The following is a 12,804-nucleotide window of genomic DNA, read 5'->3' on the forward strand; positions in this document are numbered from 1 at the left end:
CCATTTCCTTTTCATTGAATTCATTTAAGTGACAACCTCCCTTGTAATTGTCTGCCAACAGATTCTTCCTCTACCTTGATGTACTTTGTGTTCTCCACCCTCTCCACCACTGATTGACATATCACAGTTCCACACTGTTGTTTTGTGTCCCAGTATACCTAGTGCCACCCACCATCCCATCCCACCTGATGAATCAGTCAGAAGCCTTCAGCACCAATTAAATGAGRAAAAATTGGAAAAGGAAGAGACATAGAGACACAGACAGGGAGATAGCATGAGTGTGAGAGCACCTTTCCTTGGGTTGGGTCAAAAATAATGTTAACCAACCATGTGTATTGTATGGTGTATTGCACTTTTTTTCTATTTGGTTAGATTGGTCTGAATCAGAATTCATACAATGTGTAACCTGTACTATTATAGTCCTTTACTTTAAGTTTAATACTATCTACAAAAAAAAGAAGCAATAACAGTCAAGGGGTAGCGGACTAATGCAGTCCTCTTAGAGCAGAAAAGTTAGAATTTCATGCATGGTGTGATACGTCATTTGCAAACTACAGTTCTTTGTTTGAGCAAAAGGATCTTTCGAGAAATTCCAAGACCGCAATCAATTTCTTTAGGAGGATCTGCAGATGCTACAGTATCAGAGGCCCCTATACACCCAGAATATATCAACAGAAGGGAATTAGAWTAATAAGGTGAGGAAAGACCTCTCCAGAAAACTTTTCCCATTCATTATCTGACCAAGCCAGAGATTAAAATGATATTAAAATAATATATTTTTTATTCCAGCCAGGACCTGTACACTCATTAGAGGAGTATTATAATTATGGAAGGATGCAGAAAAAGCCAGTATTCCATAAATTAATGAAACAAATGAGATTCTGCCTGCCTCAACTTGCAAAACACAGATTAATATACAGACATTTTATAACCCAGTCATCAAACAGACTGCGATTTCTTAATAAGGCTATTATTGTCCAGCCTCGCCTAGTCCACTGAATGTCGTGAATTCCACAAATGTCTTCTCTGGGACTGCTAGAGAAAAGTATGTATGCATATTACCACATAAATCATTGGGTTGATGAGAACAGAGAGAGAGGTGGAGCGAGAGAGCGAAAGAAAGATTGAGCGAAAGAAAGAGAAAGTGAGAGAGGGGAGATGAAAAGAGAGAGAGMGATAAAAAAGGGTTGGTACTGTATATACTTAGATGGTAGAGGGATTTTAAAAATTAGGTTACTGCTGGATAGAGAAGGACATTCTTGACTTTGACATGTGAGGAGAAAAAAGGATGAGGAAGGGGTTCAGGCTCAGTGTATGTGTGAGTTGAATATCACATGAGCGGCAGGTAGCCTAGCGGTTAAGAGCGTTGGGCCAGTAACCCGAAAGGTCGCTAGTTTGAATGCCTGAACCGAATAGGTGAACAATCTGTCAATGTGCCCTTGAGCAAGGTACTTAACCCTAATTGCTACAGGTACTTAACCCTAATTGCTACAGGGTCACCGTTAATGGCTAGCCGTGGCCACACTCTCCAAGCGTGTTTCAGGGGGAGAGGGATATGCAAAAAACGAATTTCCAATTCACACACTTGTGCATGTGTGAAATAGGACAAATGTAAGCGCCCACCTAATTATTATTACATAGGCACAATTCAAGCCTGGAAAATGTGGTTGGAAATAAGGATCCATTCCCCTTTATTCTCCCCACCTTTAATGATCAGATTTACAACTGTGAGGAGGGAGGCAGAGGAGAGGAGATAAAGAAGATATATGAAGACACAAATYCTGTGGGACGTGCTAGGATTCTTTGCATGTGGCAGCAGAGCAGTGGAAGTATGGCAACACTGCTGAGAGACATGGAGAAAATCCCTGCCTGCCTGTGTGTCTCAACTGGACCAACCCACATACAGTACACACTACAGGACAACACATCTACACCACATGCAACACATTTTCAGAGGGGAATACTGAGAGGCAGAGGCCTCTAGGAGAAACAAAAGAGAGGTGGAGAAGGAGGGATAGAATAGACCAAAGCTGAACTATCTTTCAGCTCAACTAGAAAGAGAGCACCCACAAACCAAAGGCATGGGTTAATGACTCTGCAGACACATACTGGGAGGGACACAGATTTGAGACCTACTTTGATTTATCCAGGAGAGAGACAGACACAGAGAGGGACAGWCAGAGTGGGGATGTCTCATCACACTGCTTTATTAAAATAACACAGGCCTGCCTACTAGCTCTCACCAGCATTAATAAATCAAATATATTTTTACAACCTTGAGTTGGTCATAGCTACTGTAACAGCATCATATACATTTTGTAAATCATAATGAAAAGCAATCAACGACAGAACTTCCACAAAATCCCAACTGAATCCCTGGATACTAGCAATAGTGGCAATCAGACCAYATGGAAAAGTAGAGGTTGAAAATACTACTGCTTCAAAAGCACTGATCTCACTGGGAGSTTTTGGAAGAATGCCAGGTGCGGTTTCCCGGCAACAAGCCACTCTTTGGGGTTTACTCAACAATGGGCKCTATTGTTTCTTCGGCTGGAGTGTGTTTCAGCACCATGGACAGCAGCACGAGCTTGGTAAGGGGCCAGAGTAGAGTAAAGGAAACATACAGTACACATACACTCTTTAATTCACAAACACAAGCAATTTCAAATAAGCACACATTAGTCTAGTGGGAGGATATATCTATGAGTATTTTCCAGATCATGAACCTGATGCTTTTCAATGCCAGCTCTATTGCTGAGGGTATGGACAGTACTGTAAAGGAATGGCCCCTGTGTGCAGTGTGATCCCTGTATCCCCCCTGAGGGAGATCACAGCCAGATAACCACTAACACACTTCACACACCCGTAAAACATGGGCAATGACTGCTTTAAACCTGATCTGAAAACATGCAACATTTATTTAACTAGRCAAGTCAGTTAAGAACAAATTCTTATTTACAAGGACAGCCTAGGAACAGTGGGTTAACTGCCTTGTTCAGGGGAAGAACRACAKATTTTTACCTTGTCAGCTCGGGGATTCAATCTAACAACCTTTCAGTTACTGGCCCAAYGCTCTAACCACTAGGCTACCTGCCGCTCCTCCATTACTCTGACTGCAGTCTTCTTTTCAGTATACGGTACAGTATGTACAACCAWCCCTGACAGTATCATGAACCACTGCGTTTCAGACCACATTCTCTGAATATTCAACAAGTGAGTCCTGGCGATGAGAGAGATAGATCATCAAACTCATTTGAAAATGCAAAGACGAATTGGCATAAAATGTCAGAAAAACATTCACTATCCATACGAAATGTAATACAGCACAATTCCATTTCGAGCCCAGAAAGCTGACTTCATAAACATTTTTCTTTGTGCTTATTTCAAAAAAAATCATCACACACACTCCATTACTCTGACAGCAGTTTTCCTTTCACTATCCGGTACGGTACATACAGTGGCTTGCAAAACTATTCACCCCTTGGCATTTTTCCTATTTTGTTGACTTACAACCTGGATTTAAAATGTATATTTTGGGGGTTTGTATCATTTGATTTACACAACATGCCTATCACTTTGAAGATGCAAAATATGTTTTATTTTGAAACAAACAAGAAATAAGACAAAGAAAAMTGAAAAACTTGAGCTTGCATAACAGCTGCAAGTCTCTTGGGGTATGTCTCTATAAGCTTGGCACATCTAGCCACTTGGATWTYTGCCCATCCTTCAAGGCAAAACTGCTCCAGCTCCTTCAAGTTGGATGGGTTCCACTGGTGTACAGCAATCTTTAAGCCATACCACAGATTCTCAATTGGATTGAGGTCTGTGCTTTGACTAGGCAATTCATAGACATTTAAATGTTTCCCCTTAAACCACTCAAGTGTTGCTTTAGCAGCATGCTTTGGGTCATTGTCCTGCTGGAAGGTGAACCTCCGTCTTAGTCTCAAATCTCTGGAAGACTGAAACAGGTTTCCCTCAAGAATTTCCCTGTATTTAGCGCCATCYATCATTCCTTCAATCCTGACCAGTTTCCCAGTCCTTGCCGATGAAAAACATCCCCACAGCATGATGCTGCCACCACCATGCTTCACTGTGGGRATGGTGTTCTCTGGGTGATGTGAGGTGTTGGGTTTAAGCCAGACATAGYGTTTTCCTTGATGGCCAAAAAGCAAAATTTTTGTCTCATCTGACCAGAGAACCTTCTTCCATATGTTTGGAGAGTCTTTTGGCGAACACCAAACRTGTTTGCTTATTTCTTTCTTTCTTTCTTTAAGCAATGGATTTTTTTSTGACCACTCTTCCGTATAGCCCAGCTCTGTGGAGTGCACGGCTTAAAGTGGTGCTATAGACAGATACTCCAATCTCCACTGTGGAGGTTTGCAGCTCCTTCAGGGTTATCTTTGGTCTATTTGTTGCCTCTCTGATCAACGCTCTCCTTGCCTGGTCCGTGAGTTTTGGTGGGCGGCCCTCTCTTGGCAGGTTTGTTGTGGTGCCATATTCTTACCATTTTTTAATAATGGATTTAATGGTGCTCCGTGGGATGTTCAAAGTTTCGGATATTTTTTTTATAACCCAACCCTGATCTGTACTTCTCCACAACTTTGTCCCTGGCCTGTTTGGAGAGCTCCTTGGTCTTCATGGTGCCGCTTGCTTGGTTGTGCCCTTTGCTTAGTGGTGTTGCAGACTCTGGGGCTTTTCAGAACAGGTGTATATATACTGAGATCATGTGAGAGATCATGTGACATTTAGATTGCACACAGGTGGACTTTATTTAAATAATTATGTGACTTCTGAAGRTAATTGCACCAGATCTTATTTAGGGGCTTCAWAGCAAAAGAGGTGAATAGATATCCATGCACCACTTTTCCGTTTTTTATTTTTTATAATTTTTTGAAATAAGTACTTTTTTTCATTTCACTTCACCAATTTAGACTATTTTGTGTACGTCCATTACATGAAATCCAAATAAAAATCAATTTAAATTACAGGTTGTAATTCAACAAAATAGGAAAATGCCAAGGGGGATGAATAATTTTGCAAGGCACTGTAGTACTGTATAATCCATTAGGGAATGGATTGGAGGACAGTGTCTGTGAAAGCTATAAATAGTGTTGGAGAATGAGGGRGCGACTAAAGCAGARTGACAGAGRTGTGRGTCAACAGTAACATCCCATTTAATCATAATAGTATTCTGCTCAGGGATGAAAAACTGCCTCTCCCCCAGTCCACACCAAACCAAACCCAATCACCATGGGTGTGTTGGGAATGATGGATGACCTGAGGCGCTGGGAGATGCTGAGGGTAAAATACKAGTTTGGATTTGACTTCATGGCATCTAAGCTTGTAGAAATYCAACTCATCCACACAGTGATTTGGCCCCTTGATAATTGAGCGGTATTTCTACCACGGTCTAATGAAAACTAAAAAGCAAAGTGTTATTTGAATGGAGCTTGATGTTTTAATGCAGTGTAAAGTAGTGCCTTGAGACTTGAACACTTTTCTAAGACCTATTAAAGCTGTAGTAAATGTTGTTGTTTTTTWAAATCACACAGCAGTGCTGGTTTTACTACCAGTTGGATACAACAAACTAAACCGTAGCATTGGTAATAATATTCCCTAGACCTTTAGTATGGTAGAAAAGAGCTACATAATGGTGAATAATCACATTGAATCAATTCATAAGTCCACTGTCTTTTTACACGCCTTAAAAAACACAATAATTGGAATGGAATTTTAATATGTTGCTTTAGAAACTGCATTATTAGTGTTGTCTTGTATGATTGATTTAATAAACCATATTCTGTGGCGATATTTTCTGATGGAAATCCGGCTAGTTGCTATTAGGTCCATGCTTTGGAATCTTGGTCCTAGGTTGGTTATACCCAGAGCCATATACATGGTCAGGGAGTTGGTCAACCATGGTTTGCCAGTGCTGTGATAAGATAGTGTAAAATAATTAATTAGAATAATTTATCTGMACTGTATGTTTAAAAAAATKTTTTTTATTGAATATCCGAAACATACAACATACTTGCAGTGGAACCGCTCAACAACTACACCATACCAGTCATCCAACAGACTCCCATTCAGAGCGACACACAGAAGCATCCAGGGTCAATGACCTGCTCAAGGGTAYGTTGACAGATGTCCCACCAGGCCAAAAAACGTGAACCGGAACCCTCCAAGATCCCCCCACAGTTCCCCAATAGCTGTCCCTCAACAATTCGAGACCCCTCCCACAGTCCCCCCCAAGAAGAAAAAAATTAAATCAAAAATACAATTAATTCCATTCCCCACCCCCAAGAACCCCCCCAATGCACCAACAACCAAGAGAATGAACTAAAGAGAAAAAAAGAAAAAGACAAGAAAACAGAAAACAACAATACAAAAAAAATCTAAAATAATAATAATACATTTAAAACAAAGGACATCAAGGGCAACTAAAATCATATCAGCAATGCCAACTATACAGTTGAAGTCGGAAGTTTACATACACTTAGGTTGGAGTCATTAAAACTTGTTTTTCAACAACTCAAATTTCTTGTTAACAAACTATAGTTTTGGCAAGTCGGTTAGGACATCTACTTTGTGCACGACACAAGTAATTTTTCCAACAATTGTTTACAGACATATTATTTCACTTATAACTCACTGTATCACAATTCCAGTGGGTCAGAAGTTTACATACACTAAGTTGACTGTGCCTTTAAACAGCTTGGAAWATTCCAGAAAATGTGTCATGGCTTTAGAAGCTTCTGATAGTCTAATTTACATCATTTGAGTCAATTGGAGGTGTACCTGTGGATGTATTTCAAGGCCTACCTTCAAACTCAGTGCCTCTTTGCTTGACATCATGGGAAAATCAAAAGAAACCTTTTTTTTTTTAGACCTCCACAAGTCTGGTTCATCTTTGGAAGCAATTTCCAAACGCCTGAAGGTACCACGTTCATCTGTACAAACAATAGTACGCATGTATTTTTATTTTTTTATTCTACCTTTATTTATACAGGTTTTTTCTCATTGAGATAATATCTCTTTTCCAAGAGAGACCTGGTCCAATAGCAGCAGGGGGAACAACGTTTCAGACAAAACAACTTACATACACTAACACAACATTAAACAAAACTAAAAACACACATACAGTACAACAATTACATATTACATTAAAAACACAAACATCTTGACTAAAAACAGCTGGCCTAAAAACAATTACACTCTTCTATGATATATACATCRATCAAGTGTTTAAACTCCACCAACGAAACTAGATCATCACATGTATAAACACCATGGGACCACGCAGCCGACATACCGCTCAGGAAGGAGACACGTTCTGTCTCCTAGAGATGAACGTACTTCGGTGCAAAAAGTGTAAATCAATCCCAGAACAACAGCAAAAGACCTTGTGAAGATGCTGGAGGAAACAGGTACAAAAGTATCTATATCCACAGTAAAACGAGTCCTATATCGACATAACCTGAATGGCCGCTAGCAAGGAAGAAGCCTCTGCTCCAAAACCGCCATAAAAAAGTCAGACTACGGTTTGCAACTGTACATGAGGACAAAGATCATACTTTTAGAGTCAATTTTAGGGTCAATTTTAGATCAACGCTATGCATTTTCAGTCATTCCTGAACCTGAGACCAGAAACAGGCTACCTGAGCGCAATACCAAAATAAATGGTCTATTGATTCTGTATCCTCACAAAAAAATCTGCAGAGCTTTGATGATTTTATGCCGCAAATATTCAACATTTTGTTGGTGGCAAGAATTCTATATCATAATTTTAGTTGAAAAGCAGTCTTGAATCTTGCGTTGTTTTATATATCAACTCATACACMTGTACCATGKAATCGGTACWTCAAAAACCTCTTCCCAACTATTTTGCAATCTGTATGGCACAGTTGTCAACATCCTGGTCCTCWAATGAAACTGGTATACTTTCCTATTTATGCTATTTTTATTTCTCCGCCAGTTTTGATCCTTTATATTGGGCAGACAGACCAGTTTCCTACCTCCTCCCGCTGCCACCTGCCGCCTCCATTTTTGGGGTAATGCTGTAACCAATTGGTTGTACTCTTGGAATGAGCAGACCTTCTCGTACAATTCTGATAACTCCATGAAGGACATAACTCTACCATTCCAATTTACAATATMATTTAAGAACAAAATACCTTTTTCAAACATCTTTCCCATAAATACAGGTATTTTATAAACCAGCACATTTGAGTTCAGCCATAATATTTGTTCTATCTTTTCAGGGGGATGAAATTGAAATTGTAGCCAGCTCTGCAATGCTTGTTTGAAAAAGAGAGATACTTTGAAAAAAGTATCATTTTCAATTAATCGAAAATGAGACATGGCAATCTGCACAAAGGCAAAAAGGCCATTTTTAAACAATGCTTTTCTTAGTAATCTACTTGAGACCCATTTAGGGTTCAAATAAAACTTTTGAATAAGTGAAGATTTTAGAGAGAGGTTTAGTGCTTTTATATTTAATCATCTCAACCCACCCAATTCAGATTCATAATRTACATAGGCATGTTTTATTTTGTCTGGCTTAGCGTCCCAGATAAAGCKAAATATTTTGCTCATATCAGGAGTAGGCCACRCCATAAGTAAGTGAGTAAACTGAGATATGACTAAGGAGTTAATCAGGGCAATTTTTTCCATAAATAGACAGGTATTTACCTCTCCATGGTTGCAGGATMTTGTCTATTTTTWAAGTTTTCTATTGAAATTCATTGTGGTGAGCTTAGTTATATATTTTGTGATATGAATACCAAGTATGTCTACTTCACCATCAGCCCATTTTATAGGTAAACTGCAGGGTAATGTAAAAGTTGTATTTTTGAAAGTAGGGTGTCTCCCCTAGTGGGTCTCGAACCCAGGCCACAAGCACCAATGACGAACGTCCTAACAACTGTCTCAATAAGGGATATCTGTAGGGCATGTGCTTATTAGGCCAGTATAGTTAGGCCCTTTCCAGAAGAAAACCTAACCCTTCCTCCCTAGACACTTAGATCTGAAACATCTTGGTATAAGCAATAGGGTGAATGCACTTTGAAGTAAATCTCAGCTCTGTTAAAAGTACACTCGCCTCCCGAGTGGTGCAGTGGTCTAAGGCACTGCATTCAAGTGCTAGAGGTGTCACTACAGATCCGGGTTCGACCCTGGGCTGTGTCGCAGCAGTCTGCGACTGGCCGGAGCACAAATGGCCCAGCGTCGTCCGGGTTAGGGGAGGGTTTGGCTGGCTCTAGCTACTACTTGTGCCAGGCCGGGTGCGTGTACGCTGACTTTGGTCACCAGATGTACTGTGTTTCCTCCGACACATTGGTGTGTGGCTGGCTTTCGAGTTAAGCGAGCAGTGTGTCAACAAGCAGTGCGACTTGGCGGGGTCAAGTTTCAGAGGACGCATGGCTCTCGATCTTCGCCTCTCCTGAGTCTGTATGGGAGCTGCAGCAATGGGACAAGACTGTAACTACCAATTGGGGAGAAAAAGTACACTCAAKAAWWWYTTTTATTGATTATGAGTCAGGAGTATCATTAAAACAGGTTAATATGCCCCACCAACATCATACAATTATAAAGAAAGCCCTTAAATTGTTGAAATTAGTAAATAATATCAGTAATAAGAGAATAGTCCAACTAACTGATTACTGACACAAATATATTGGCGTAGTAGGAAAGTCTGAATGCCGTGAATCAAGAGGTTGTGTGTTCTCATCCCAGGTGAGAACATCCTGAATAATATTTACTGTATAAATGAACACGCACAATGTGTGTTAAATATGTCAATTAAAAGCAGTGTGTGTCCCTAACCTTGCCAACGGACAAAAAAAAGCCGTAAATGGATCAATGGTTCACCAATTAGGGGCTTGGCAACTGTAACAAGGCGTGATGTGTAATGCAACGTCCCATGAAACGTGTCCAGAACATATTGTATATTGTGAGAACATGGCAACCGTAAGAGAATGTTCTAACTTTAACACCAAAATATGCTTAAAAAAAGGGTTTTGCTAACATAGATAGAATGTTCGTTCCCCTAACTAATGGAAAACTCGACGCTCAAACATTATAGGTAACATTATAAAAATGTTCTCTCTTCCCTAGAGTTTTTAGCTGGGCAGGGAAACTGAAGACCTATTTCTCCTATAAATAGAACAATCATACAGCCTGGTTGGAGTTCTGAGTATAGCCCATTCTCTAAAACTCCTGAGAAGACGGGCATGGCAGGTGATGGGGTCAAATTGGGGTCACGATAGGGGCTAMACCAAATGTTTGATGTATTATAATAATTGATTATAATATGTTGTATTAATAGAAGGGGAGGGGCTATGGTACCCCTCCTCTATATGTATAGGGTCCTAGACTACAGATTAACAATATATATATTAATTGTAAGGATTTAGAATTTAGATTTAGAACAGGTCCGTGAACTCATTGCAGTTGAAAATACAGGAGGCCTTATAGTATTATAGAACATCACACAGGCAAAGCGCCGGCTGCCTCTGGGCAGATGAAACACTCACATCAAAACACAACTATCCATCCCTCTCCAAATGGATTCAGTACTGAGATGCGTGACAGACAGCAGGGACTAAAGCCATGCATACTCCTCCTGCTGCTGCCTCCATGCTGGGGCAATAATCAGAGCCTATGGAGTCACCAGACTGGCCAGCCCCATTTCAAACGCCATAGGACATAACCTTGAGCCATCCTCACTGCTGCTTCCGCTGCTCACATCAAGAGCAGGAAATAGAGCAGCAAGTGTGCCTGCCTGTTCCTGGCCAACAGACAAAGCTGACAACCTCAAAATTGTCTGYCAAGTCACCAAACAAACACAGCACAGGTTCAACAAACAACTTGATTTAATTTCTCTCTCAATATTGTCAGAAGTTAAACAGTGTGATAACATGTTCATTGTCTTACMTGTTTTATGTCTGTGTATTCTCCTCTTCCTGATTTGTGGAAAATACCTTTAAATCACAAAGAAAACATAAACATCTTAATAAACACCTTACTGTGATGGGCCCATTTCAGGATTTGGTGTATTCCACTATCAGCATCATCCGTGTTGGAATAATTTTATCTTGCCTAAAATAATTGGTTGACTACACACTAAACAGCATAGTGCTTCTAATGCCATGTTWCTACACAAGTAAACTGAATTGAACTGTCAGCTGTTTGCATCATGAAAATCAATTATTCCTAAAGTGCTAGGAAAATTAGCAGGTGGTTTCATTGTGTGTGTTAATGGGAATGCACATGGGCAGTTAACATCACAGGTTAATGCCAGAGCAAAGCCACCATGACAATTCTCACGTTGGGCCCGGATACTTGATATGGAAGGCAACATAAATAGTCAAAAACACACTGTGCATGAAAATATCCACATAATTAATATACTGTAGCATGAAAAAAAACGATATGTACATTATACAGGCTACATTGTGTGTATCTGCATATGCTCTGGAGTGATGTACAAGCCAACCCATGACAACTAGTATGCCTTTCAGTCTCTGGAGCCTCTGAAGATTCTAATTCTTAAAAAATGGGATTCCCATCCATATAGTATCGGGGGCTCCTGAGGTCTGTTTCACACCTGYGAGAAAGACTTATAGCTACTGTATGCAGTCTGTAAATTGAGCTGTACTTCGATAATGCAGACACAGTTGAGACTAGTCAAATCTAAATCAGGTAAAAGAAGGATTTTTGAGACAATTGAGGCATTTTTTTTTACCTTTATTTTATCAGGAAGTCATACTGATACCAGTTGAGCCCTGAATTACAGAAATTACAGAAAATACACAAATCAAAATATAAATACAAAATGCAAGAAAGAAAAACATGGTCATAAAAAACAAACACGTTCATCAGTAATGAGGTCCTCAATTAGCTTTCTGAATTGCCAAAAATTGGCACCAAAACATCAAATTTAAGAAMATTTTTGTCACACCCTGATCTGTTTCACCTGTCTTTGTGCTTGTCTCCACCTCCCTCCAGGTGTTTCCCATCTTCCCCATTATCCCCAGTGTATTTATACATGTGTTCTCTGTTTGTCTGTTTCCAGTTTGTCTTGCCTAGCCTACCAGTGGGTACTCCTGTTTTTCCTCTAGTCCCTGATTTTGACCATTCTGCCTGCCCTGAGCCTGCCTGCAGTTCTGTACCTTTCGGACTCTGCTATGGATTACTGACCTCTGCCTGCCCTTNCCATTATCCCCAGTGTATTTATACGTTTTCTCTGTTTGTCTGTTTCCAGTTTGTCTTGCCTAGCCTACCAGTGGGTACTCCTGTTTTTCCTCTAGTCCCTGATTTTGACCATTCTGCCTGCCCTGAGCCTGCCTGCAGTTCTGTACCTTTCGGACTCTGCTATGGATTACTGACCTCTGCCTGCCCTTGACCTGTCGTTTGCCTGCCCCCTGTTTTTGTAAACKTTTGTTACTTCGAACTGTCTGCATCTCGGTCTTCTCCTGAGCCTTGATAATTTTGAAGATTGTTCCACAAATAAGGTGCAAGAAAAGTAAAAGCTGATTTATCTAACTCAGAAACCAAAGGAATTTCCAGAGTTAGCCATCCCTGAGACCGGGCATGGTAACTCGTATGTCTGGATTAGTAAAGATGTTAGGTACAGTGGGACTTTTTGTGCAAGGGCTTTATAAATGAAAATAAGGCGATGTGTGTTTATTTATTTTTATTTCACCTTTATTTAACCAGGTAGGCCAGTTGAGAACAAGTTGTCATTTACAACTGCGACCTGGCCAAGATAAAGCAAAGCAGTGCGACAAAAACAACAACACAGAG

The 12,804-nt window shown here is 40.2% G+C and overlaps 1 protein-coding gene across 1 annotated transcript in view; it reads right to left on the reverse strand.

Moving 5' to 3' along the window:
- Nucleotides 1-12,804, reverse strand: part of LOC111967989 (rap1 GTPase-activating protein 1-like) — a 149,296-nt gene that overhangs the window by 80,942 nt on the left and 55,550 nt on the right. The window contains exon 2 of the mRNA XM_070445078.1: nt 10,933-10,979. The gene's annotated coding sequence lies outside the window, so the exon portion shown is untranslated. The remainder of the gene's footprint in view (nt 1-10,932; nt 10,980-12,804) is intronic.

This window comes from Salvelinus sp. IW2-2015, linkage group LG1, assembly GCF_002910315.2.
Source record: "Salvelinus sp. IW2-2015 linkage group LG1, ASM291031v2, whole genome shotgun sequence".
Taxonomy (NCBI): Eukaryota; Metazoa; Chordata; class Actinopteri; order Salmoniformes; family Salmonidae; genus Salvelinus; species Salvelinus sp. IW2-2015.